Genomic DNA, 12,196 nt, shown 5'->3' on the forward strand with positions numbered 1-12,196 from the left:
CTAGCTCAGCCGCAGACGAGAGGGAGAGGGGAGGGAGAGGTTTAGATCTGAAGAATGAGCGAATGGGGAAACGGAAACGACGCAGATTGGAAGAGGAGGCAGGAAACCCTAGAAAAGGGGGGTGGAACCCTTGCGGATCCATATATACCCTGAGCAAGCCAAGCCGGGGCCAGGAGAGAAGGCCAGAGTCGATACGGACGAATGGGCCTGGGCCACCCGAGGCCCATGGTCCAAAACAGGTTGGGGGAAGAGAGAGAGGGATGAGAGGGGGAGGCCCACCAGGCCCAGTAGGAACAAGGGCGTCCCGAACCAAAGGCCCACAAGCCACTTCGATACCGTTAAGAGGCTCAATCCAACTATGGATCATGAAGAATGGACAAAGTTTTGTGAATCCTCTGGTAGTGAGTCAAGCAAGGAGATAAGCGATCATTTCTGTAATTTATGGAAAAATCTACCAGGTAACAACCGTCTGGGCCCTGGTGGTTACAAAGGTGCAGAACCCAAGTGGGAGAAGGAGGCCGCGAAGTTTATAGCCGCGGGTAAACAACCTTCATTCTGGGAACATCAAGATTGTGCTCGGGACTTTTGTTTTCTCAAGGCTCGTGCAGTGCAAGACCCAGATAATAAGGAGTTGGTCCTCCCGACGCAGGAACTTTGCTCATTGGAGGAGAACTTGGTAACGTCAATCACCACTAATAATTTAGTCCCCACAACTTATATATTATGTACCATACTAATTGTTTACCAAAACACAGGTATTTTTTGTAGAAAAAATAGAGCAGGAATTTGGATCGGGTCCTCATGAATCTCCCCATGGCTATAGGTATGATGACCCTCTTACCCGGGCAGTGAACGTGGGTTTTGGGGTTAACAGGAAACCCAAGACTGGGCGTGCGTTGGGAGGGGCTAAGATGTTGTGGGATGATGCCTACCCCGAAACCAAAGAACTAAAAAAATACAGAAGGAAGTACATAAGCAAAACTAAGTTAGATGTAGTAGTAAATGCAGCAGTCGAGAAAAAGGTTAGCAGAAATGTTTCCGCACGACGTACCAAGTCCTACCTAGCAACCTACACCTATCATCACCCATCAGCCACGTACATCCCACTTTATTTCATGCTGGCTGCAAGCCAACGTGGATGGGGTGAAGACAAGGGTTGCCAAGGGTCAAACCATCCCATTTACCGATGGTAGCTGAATGACGCATGGGATCGTCCTACCACTTGTCATGACGAGGGTGCAGGTGCAGGAGATAGTGATGGGCTTCGAATCTTGGTCGTTGCCTCACCCCCTGAAGACGGCGTCACTATGTTATGGCAAGTGACCCAGAGCCACCTGCTTAAGTGGCCAATGAATGATATAGAGGAGTTCCCCAAGGATATGCTGGCACCGGAGATGTAGTGCCAGATAATCCGCATTCAGGGGAGAAGAATGCACGTGACAGTTGCGGGCCATCCGCAGACAAACCACCTATGCATGTTGTCATTCCCGAAGGGCGGAAAATGGACATGTATAAGCCCAGGGAACCACTTCTATCGGACTTTGTGTTGGAGACCCTCTGGATTGATCTTCAAATTCTACACGCCCATGTGGTAGATAAATAAAAAAAAGGTCAACATGGATACATGGCCAAGGTGATAGAAGGTTATAGTTTTGTCCAGGAGTCTCCAGCAGACAGAATTGATCTAGCCTTTAATGAGGTCATCCATGCAAATATGTTCTCTGTCAGCGCAGTCTCCCCAGAGTTAATGAGGCTCTGGGTACTTCATCGAGCTACAGATCCCCTACCCTCGCATGGTAAAGTGTCCTTACCTGATCCTTTTTATGCACCGCCACAACCTGGAAACCACAGAAGGCCAGGAGGTCATCTCGGACTACATGTTCCCATTCTTTATTGTCAATCATCCACATGCAGACACCTTTCTAGTACCATACTGTGACAAGTAAGTCATTAACATTCACTAAATTATTTTGAAACATATAAATGGCCTTGTGGTTTGATCTCATCAATGCTAATTTCTTCATTTTTTGCGCAGCAACCGACATTGGATCGTAATCGCACTATTGCCGACGCAGGGCTTGGCTTACTTCTTCGATTCGAAGAGGCACCCTCAAAAGCAATGGACCAGATTGAAGAAGGTTCTAAATGATGCTCTTGCCAAGTGTAAGAACGTCAGAGAGACTATAACAGAACATTCATAGTTCAATTTCTTCACTAGCACTTGTTGCTATCAAGAACAAAATGTGGAAACCTCTCATAGGTCTAGATACTGTGCCATGGCTATTGAAAGAACATGTGGTGCCCCCATGTGTGGTTTTGGTAATTGATGACATTCTCTATGGACTAATGGTTGCCTTGAGTTATATTCGTGGGATTTTTCCATAGTCTTTTCTTGAACTCCATTTGTTGGTTTCAAGGAGTTTATGTGTTGGCCAAGGTGCTTTTCAAGGAATTATCCAAAGATTGGTCATGTGAGAGTTGAGCTTATTTGCAAGCATGCCTTGAAGAAGAAGATTGTGTGAACATTCATGTTTACCTTCAAGACATCATCCTAATGAAGAGAGTTGGAAAGATTCAAGATTGATCAAGGCTAAGTACAAAGAGTGATTCAAGTTGATCAACACACAAAGCATAAAAGATGTACCAAGTGGGATCAAGTGGTCTCATGGTATGGTAAGCATTGTCCATTATGCTTTCTGTACTAACCCATGGTCTACGTGAGAGTTCTATGTGGGGTTAGGTATGTTTCCATGGGTTTGCATCAAGAGGAAGATCTCATACAACCCATGGAGGATGACACCAACTGGTGATCGTCATCAAGATTGCGGTGTGCAAGGTCAAGTGGTGTATCATGAAGAGACCAAGTGCTTGAAGCTTGCCGTCCATTGTGGTGGCAATGGACTTGTGAAGATGTGCCGAAGAGTGGCTCACTCATAGTGGAATATGGGGGAGCAATCAACTAGTCTTCATCGAGCCAACGCAATCAAGAAAGGTGGTCCAACTTGAGGAAGTCAAGATCATCATCATCTAACTCAAGTGGACTATGTGCAAGGCAAAAGTTTGCCCTTGATAGGTATTCTATTTTACCGGTATCATTGTGGTAGTTGGGAGACCGGGTTATAGGATCGATTGCCATACTATCAAGGGGGCTCTCAAGTTAGTAGCTTGATCGTATCGTTCGTAGAGAATTCAAACCATTGCATCCTTGCATCATCTTTGTTGGTTCTTGTTTGGTGTTTCTCTTTGTGATTTTTAGAGCTTATGGTCATTTTCATGACAAGCTCGAGTTCATCAAAAACGGAGTTCATATATGCATCTTCTATGATGTTTCCAATGTTGGAGTTTTGTTGGTGCTTCATTCATAGAGGTTTCACATCTCTATATCATTGGCATTTTCTACTGCCACTTGTTACTATATCCAGCCGTTGTTGGATAGTACTAGTCGTCATCTATCCAACAAGTTTGAGTTTGCTGATTTTGGAGTCCGTTTGCAGTAGTTATAGTTGTTCCAGTTTTGGAGCATCCTTCTGTTCTGCTTGGGCAGTTTTTCATCTTTAAGCGGTAGTAGAGAAGCAGTAGAGCGGTAGTACCGCTTAGCCAGCTACTTCCGGTGCTACTTCCGCTCAACATTTATGCTTCTGGATCTCGTCATGAATTTTGCGGTAGTTGAGAGCGGGAGTACCTCTTATAAGCGGTAGTACCTCCTATAAGAGGTAGTACCTCTTTGGCAGAACTTTTTCTGTCTCGTTGGGCTGTTTTGACCATGCTAAGCTGTAGTATCGCTCCCCCGAGTGGTAGTACCGTATGAGCACGACTTGTGGGCATAACGGTTGGATTCGGGGGAGACTATTTAAGGGGGTCTTCTTCCCCAATGGTCCCTATCCTCCTAGCTCGTATTTGCCCCCCATTGTTGACCTTCTTCGAGCTTGCTGTCTCTCAATCCCTCCATGGATTCTTCCTAGTTTCGGGGGCAAAAGAGAGAGGAGATCTAGATCCACATTTACACCATTCACTTTCTCCTCTATGTGAGGGGAACCCCTTGGATCTAGATCTTGGAGTTCTTCTCCTTCTTGTTCTTCCACTCATTTTCTTCCATAGCTTTCGTTGCTTTGGTGAGATTTGAGAGTGAGGGACTTGAGCACTCCGCGTGCCCTTGCCATTGAATTAGTTGCATCGGTTTGAGTTCTCCACGGTGATATGTGGAAGTGAAGTTGAGAAGCTTATTACTCTTGGGTGCTTGGTATCCTAGAGCTTGTTCCTCTTGGGTGCTTGGGCGCCTAGACGGTTGGTGGTGTCTCGGAGCTCAATCATTGTGGTGTAAAGCTTCAGGCTTGCGTCGGGGTCTCCAATTAGGTTGTGGAGATTGCCCTGAGAAATTTGTACGGGTTCCGGTGACCGCCCCCAAGGGTTGCCAAAGTGTACGGGTACCGGTGACCGCCCCGAAGGGTTGCCATTTGTATGGGTTCGGTGACCGCCCTCAAGGGTCCCTTAGTGGAATCATGGCATCTTGCATTGTGCGAGGGCGTGAGGAGATTACGGTGGCCCTAGTGGCTTCTTGGGGAGCATTGTGCCTCCACACCGCTCCAAACGGAGATTAGCATCCACAAGGGTATGAACTTGGGGATACATCGTTGTCTCCGCGTGCCTTGGTTATCTCTTACCCAAGCCCTCTACTTATGTACTTTACTTTGTGATAGCCATAGTATGACATGTTATATATCTTGTTATTACTTAGTTGTTTATCTTGATTAGCATAAGTTGTTGGTTTTGAGTATATGTGTTATGAGCATATTGTCTGTTGGGCCCGTCTCCTAGTTCCTTGTATAGCTGAGGTCCGTGGCCCACCTTTGTACATCATATATACGTGCCTATGCATGAAGAGCAATACATTGCGCAATCATACATGGTATCATTTTTTAGGTTTTACCCCTAGTCTTCTGCTGCCGCCGCCGCCCGCGCACCCCCGCGCCGGCCGCCGCCCGTCACACACGCGCTTCTCCAAGCCGCTGCCCGTCCGCATCGTGTCGCTCCACCCGCCAGCCCCGCGCCAGCATCGTGTCGCTCCACCCACCCGCTGCTGCCCAGCCGTGAAGTCGCTTCGCAGCTGCCTCGCAAGCCGCACGGCGCGTCACCCGATCTGCTCGCTAGCCGCCGCCAACCCGCAACACCGCATCGCCCGCTCGCTAGCCGCCACCAGCCCGCTTGGCCCGCTCCCGCAAGCACCCCACAAGCCACACGTGTTGCCTGATCCGCTCGCTAGCCGCCGCCATCCCGCAAGCCGCATCGCCCGCCGCTGCCACACCTTGCTACTACCTGCCTCGCCCGAAGCCGTCACACCCGAGCCGCCGAGCCGTCCTACTCTCGCCATGTCGTCCATCACCTCCTCCGCGTCAACCAACTCCAACCCGTTCGCCGACACCAACCCTCCCGATGTCAACGACATCCGCAACCTCAACATCTTCGAGAGGGTGCCGGTTCGTCTCTCGCAGGAGGACTCCTCCTACTACACGTGGAAGACGTATTTTTCCCTCGTGTTCCGGGAGTATCACCGCATCGACCACGTGGACGGCACCGTCGACTCCAGCCTCGTCCCCGAGTTCCATGACTAGTCCACCATCGACACCACGATCATCCACTGGTTCTTCCTCACCATCTCGCCGGACCTCTTCCAGACGGTCGTGGCGCACGGTGACGATGCCTGCGCCGTGTGGACCAAGCTGAACGGGCTCTTCACCGACAACCAGCTCCAGCGTTGCGTTTTTTTCAGCAAGAGTTTTTCGGATGTCACCAGGACAACACCTCCGTCGACGACTATTGTTGCCGCTTGAAGACTCTCGCTGACGAGCTCCGCGATATTGGCACGAAGATCGATGATGACCTCCTCCTTAGCACGCTCATCGCCGGGCTCAACGAGGACTTCGACAATGCTGCGGCGAACCTCAGCCTCATCCCCTACCCGTCTTTCGCCAAGTTCATTGCGTACCTCCGCTTGGAGGAGCGGCAGATGAAGCAGGTGAAGGCGCGGGCCATCCACACCGCTCTCGCCACCGGCACCACCCGCGGCGTCTCCGCAGAAACTCCAGCCGCCCCGGCCGCGCCCCCGCCGCAGCACCACCCGGCGCCACCGCCGTACCCAACCACCCAGCAGCCGGGGCTGCTCCCGCTGCCCTATGGGCCGCCTACCCGTCCCGCCCCTCTCGCCGAATGGCGCCGCGGGGGCTGGCGCAGTGGGGGCCGTCGCGGCGGTCAGCAGCAGCAGCAGCCGCAGGGCGCCGGCCAGCCCCATCAGCAGCAACAGCAGCAGTTCCAGGTGCCCCCTCCGTGGGCCTCCGGCTACAACCCGTGGACCAGTGTCGTTCATGCCTACACCATGCCGGTTCCATGGGCTCCTGCACCGACCCTTCCCGTGTCGCGCCCGCCGGCGCATCAGGCGTACTATGCGGCTCCGCAGCCGTACGGAGGATACCCACTACCGCAGCTGAGCGGCGCCTACAGTCTCCCTGTGGCTCCACCGCTGCCCTCGCCGGCCCTGCTGTCGGCACCTTGGGATCTGACGCTCCTCGCCGCACTGCACACCGCGCCTACGCCGAACAACTACACTGGAGGCAGTGATTGGTACATGGACACCGGGGCTACGGCTCACATGTTTGCTCATCCTGGTAATCTTGCCTCCTTCCCCACCGACCGCCGCATCATTGTCGGCGACGGTTCCACCCTCCCTATCACACATGTCGGGCACACTTCTTTTCCTTCTAATTCCATGCCTATTACTTTGTCTAAAATACTTGTGTCACCTCATCTTATTAAGAACCTTGTTTCCATTCGTTGTTTAACTCGTGAAAATCCTGTTAGTGTTGAATTTGACGAGCTTGGTTTTTGTGTCAAGGACGCTGGAACCAGGATGGTACTTCACCGATGTGGCAGCCTCGACGAGCTCTATCCGGTGCATCCGCCGTCCACCTCCACCACTGCACCGGTTGCTCTCTCCGCCGGCGTCGATCTCTCGCACGCTTGTTTGGGTCATCCCAACCCCGTCACACTTCTTCATATTCTTAGGAGTTTCAGTTTCAGTTGTAATAAGATAGAGGATCACACCTGTCATGCCTGCCGTGTCGGCAAACATGTTCGCCTCCCGTTTAATAACTCCACCACCATAGCTTCTTTTCCTTTTCAGTTGATTCATAGCGATGTGTGGACCCCTCCGGTTCCTAGTAATTCGGTCTATTTATATTATCTGGTTATCCTTGATGATTATGCTCACTATGTGTGGACGTTTCCTTTACGACGAAAGTCGGATGCACTCTCCACTTTGACGGCTTTTTACTCCTATGTCAGCATGCAGTTTGGGCATCCCATCCTTGCTCTTCAGACTGACAATGGAAAAGAGTTTGACAACCTTGCTTTCCGCACTTTTCTGTTGCACCATGGCACAGTTTTTCGTCTCACGTGCCCGTATACTTCACATCAGAACGGTTGAGCCGAGCGCGTCCTTCGCACTCTGAACGACTGCGTTCGAACGCTCTTGTTCCATGCTAATGTGCCACCTCGTTTCTCGCCGGACGCACTCGCTACTGCTTCACTTCTCCTTAACCTTCGCCCTTGCCGCCCATGATGGAACTATGTACCTCACCATCTTCTCTTCGGTACGCCCCCATCTTATGATGGCTTGCGTATTTTCGGGTGCCTTTGCTATCCTAGCACTGCCGACTCCGCTCCTCACAAACTCGCACCTCGTTCTGTCGCTTGCATCTTCATCGGCTACCCCTCTAACTCCAAGGGATATCGGTGCTACGATCCCATCTCCCACCGTGTGTTCACTTCCCGGCACGTTTACTTTGATGAGCATGTGTTTCCGTTTCAGTAGGTACCCCCGGCTGTTCCTCCCGCCACCGGTGACGCGGGCTCCTCGACGCCTTTCCCAGGGCACTCGCACGCCTCTCTTGGCCCGCCCCTGGCTTTGAGGCGCGCCCCCCGCATGCGGCAGCTCCTACGGCCGCGGTACTGGCGCCCCCGACGTTGGCACCCGCGGCCCCCGCGGCCCTCTCGGCGCCCCCGGCACACCCGGCGCCCCTGGTGCCCGCGGCCCCCCCCGGTGTCTATGGCCGGTCCGGTCACCCGCGCCCGAACGGGCGTTTTTCCCCCGAGCTCGCGCTACGCCTCAGATGACTACGTCCATGCAGCGTCCACCTCTGAGCCGTCGCCGTTGCCGTCCTCCGTTCGAGCCGCTCTTCATGACCTGCTCTGGATGGCTGCGATGCAAGAGGAGTTTGATGCCCTGTTGCGCAACCGGACGTGACAGCTTGTTCCCCGTCCCCGGCACGCCAACATGATTACCGGGAAGTGGGTCTTTAAACACAAGCTCCGTCCTGATGGTACCCTTGATCGCTATAAAGCGCGATGGGTCATTCGTGGCTTCCGACAGTGTGCTGGCATCGACTTCACCGACACCTTCGCTCTGGTCGTCAAGCCCGGCACGATATGCACGGTTCTCCACCTTGCGGTCTCCCGTGCTTGGCCGGTGCACCAGATGGACATCTCCAACGCCTTCCTCCATCGTCACCTCGAGGAGCAGGTCTTCTACCAGCAGCGCACCGGGTTTGTTGACCCGGCGCTTCCTGACCACGTGTGCCTGCTTTCGCGGTCCTTGTACGGACTCAAGCAGGCTTCGCGCGCTTGGTACCAGCGCATCGTGGCGTTTCTTCACCAGCTTGGGTTCCGCTCGGACGCCTCACTCTTCGTCTATCATCAGGGCTCTGACACGGCCTACTTGCTGCTCTATGTCGACGACATCATCCTGACGCCATGTACGGCTGGTCTCCTCAGTCAGCTCATAGCTCATCTTTGCGCTGAGTTCACCATCAAGGACTTGGGTCCTTTGCACTACTTCCTCGGTGTCGAGGTGGTGCGCTGTCCGGATGGCTTCTTCCTTCATCAGCGGAAGTACGCTCATGAGCTCCAAGAGCGCGCCGGCATGCTTAACTGCAAGCCCGCCGCTACTCCTGTTGATACGAAGGCCAAGCTTTCTGCCACGGATGGTTCTCCTGCTTCGGATGCTGCTTTCTATCGGTCTATTGTTGGTGCTCTCCAGTACCTCACTCTGACTCGACCGGAGATCCCAGTATGTCATGCAACAGGTGTGTCTTCATATGCATGCTCCTCAAGACGTTCACTGGGCTAGCGTCAAGCGGATTCTCCGCTATATCTGTGGCACTATGGATCTTGGCGTCACGCTTCACGCCTCCACCGACACCGCCCTCACCACCTACTCCGATGCAGACTGGGCGGGCTGTCCTGACATTCGTCGCTCCACTTCGGGATATTGTGTCTACCTTGGACCCTCACTTATCTCGTGGTTGTCCAAGCGACAGCCTACGGTCTCCCGTTCCAGTGCTGAGGCTGAGTATCGTGCGGTGGCCAACGCCGTCGCTGAGTGTTCGTGGCTTCGCCAGCTGCTTCAGGAGCTCTCTTGCCCTGTTGACCGTGCCACGGTGGTCTACTGCGACAACGTCTCGGCGGTCTACCTCTCCGCTAACCCGGTGCATCATCGACGGACCAAGCATATTGAGTTGGATATTCATTTTGTTTGGGAACAGGTGGCCCTTGCCCATATTCGTGTTTTACACGTCCCTACTTCCCAACAATTTGCCGATATCATGACCACGGGCTTGCCTACGGCATCATTTGAGGAGTTCCGATCCAGTCTTTGCGTCAGCCGCGGTGCCGCTTCGACTGCGGGGGGGGGGGGTGTTGAGTATATGTGTTATGTGCATATTGTCTGTCGGGCCCGTCTCCTAGTTCCTTGTATAGTTGAGGTCCGTGGCCCACCTTTGTACATCATATATACGTGCCTATGCACGAAGAGCAATACATCGTGCAATCATACAGTTGGTGCACATAGGTGAGCCTAGTTGATTTAGGTTTTGTGCTTGACAAATTAAACGCTAGTTTTATTCCGCATTTGTTCAAGCCTAAACCATAATTATTTTAAAGCGCCTATTCACCCCCCTCTAGGCGACATCCATGATCTATCAGCTACCATGGACGACTTGTTGCAGAAAAGCATATATTTGCATAATCATAGCCAGATCATCACGTGGTCCGAAGAGATGGAGAGGGACATGGACATAGGGGAACTATTAACAGAGCATGGCCGCCTCCAAAAGGTGTGGCTAGAATCATCAACAAAAGAGGTTGTAAATGAGGATGGGAAGTTTCACTTCCAGCTAGAGCGAGATGAAGAACGACTTCACCGAGTCGAAGACATATTGCGGTAATCGATTGCGAGCGATACAATGCTTCAAAACATCTTGATTCGTTGTTCATTTTATGAGTTGAGAATTTTACATGTTTATTTGTTTCCCTACACTTCTTATACTGTATGTTTGCTTCATTAATAGTCTTAATCATTGTAAGACCATTGTAATATGATTGTTTGAATGCAATGGGATGATTGAGTGCAAATACGACTTCAGCGCCATTAAAATGCTGCCACGGCAGCAATTTATCTATATGCCGACATCAGTACCAGTGGTTGGCAGCAAAGGTGCCTGCCACTGCTAATACACACAACATTGGTGGGCAGAGATTATAGTTGTGGCGGGCCATAACTTCTGCCCGCCACTACAGCATTGTCAGTGGCGGGCGGCGGCCCGCCACTGATGCCATAATAGTAGTGGCAGGAGGTCAGTGGCGGGCGGCCCTCAGAGTCTGGCCCGCCACTACTAGGCCTTTTGCACACGCCATTGCCGGGTATTCCCGCAGTAGTGTTTTGCTTGACAACTCAACCGTGTCACCATGAAGCACCTAGGACAATCACGACGAGCATAAGCCTCCAGATCTGGATATGGGCATCGTCATTGCCAATGAGAGAGAGAGCCCAAGCCACATGTCGCTACACCGCTCGCCACCCAAATGACCAAGAGGCATAGCCACCATCGCAGCCATGGATCTCGGCAGAGAGCAAACCATGCGGAACGCCATTCGGGGCCACCGCCCCAACATTCATGTTCCGAGACACCACTATTCATCCACATCACAACGCATCCACCATAGTAGAAAGAGCGTAAGGCATCTCCTTCCACTCCTAGTCCGGGATTAGCCACGGGGTCCAGTTCAACACCTCCAGGTAGGAAGTGTCCACGCCTGCATCCCCAACCAATCCCGGTGGACCTTAGGGACACACCCAGTGACTGCCAACGACCGCCGCCAAGCAAGCCTAGGAGAGTTCGGACGCCGCCATGCCTGTGGCGGAGGTTGACAAAAATCACTGGGTGGGGGGGGCGAAAGACAAATCATCAATGCTTGGGGGGACAAATGGTAAAAAAATCTAATTTAAGACCTCCCTAATGTTGCCTCGGGAGGGTGTGGCCGCGATGGAAGGTGGTGGGGCTGTCGAAGAGGCCACCATAGATCATTGGAGGCCGGTGGGGGGATGTACTTGACGATGACAATGAGGGTATGGAATGGAGATGACATATTGTAATAGGATGTGTACAAAACAATACTGGCTGGTGGGAAAGCCAAAGGGTTAGATTTAAATGGGTTATACAGATGGGTCAAAGATAGTGTGCGATTAGTGATTACCTTCGGTGCATTTTGATAATGGGGACACACTATCACTGTCGAGTCAATTTTAGAATATAACCATCAAGTCGAGCCCAAAAATCGATATCATTGACGCATCTGAAGAGTTCGGTCAATGTTAAGGCTCATTAGTGATGCGTAGTCAAGGGACGGTTAGTGATGAGTGGCCAATGCTATTAAAATATGTAATACTGAAGCTAGGCTTCACCCCTAGAAGTAAGTACAAGTTTCACTTATGTAGGGAAACACAAGGTCCATCTTAATTAACGCCTTGTCTACTACATCGTGATAGTACCTTTATGTTTTTGTTGTCTTCAGAATCCCACTATAAGAAAGACAATAACATAATAAAAAAACATCCAATTTCTTGGAACACTTGTTTCCCTTGGATATTATAACCCCCCCCACACACACACAGAGTCACACTCTCACTCTTTTACTTTTGGAAAACAAATTAATAACAAGACCTGACTTTGATTGACTTGCCTCTTCAAGGGAACAAACTCCTTTCGACATGATATCTAGTAAGGTAAACATTAAAAGATCATAAAAGGTTGTGTAAGCTACATACAAAAGTTGAGAGAATAGAAAGCCTACCTTAGCTCCTAGGGGG

This window comes from Triticum aestivum, chromosome 1D (genome assembly GCF_018294505.1).
Source record: "Triticum aestivum cultivar Chinese Spring chromosome 1D, IWGSC CS RefSeq v2.1, whole genome shotgun sequence".
Classification (NCBI taxonomy): domain Eukaryota; kingdom Viridiplantae; phylum Streptophyta; class Magnoliopsida; order Poales; family Poaceae; genus Triticum; species Triticum aestivum.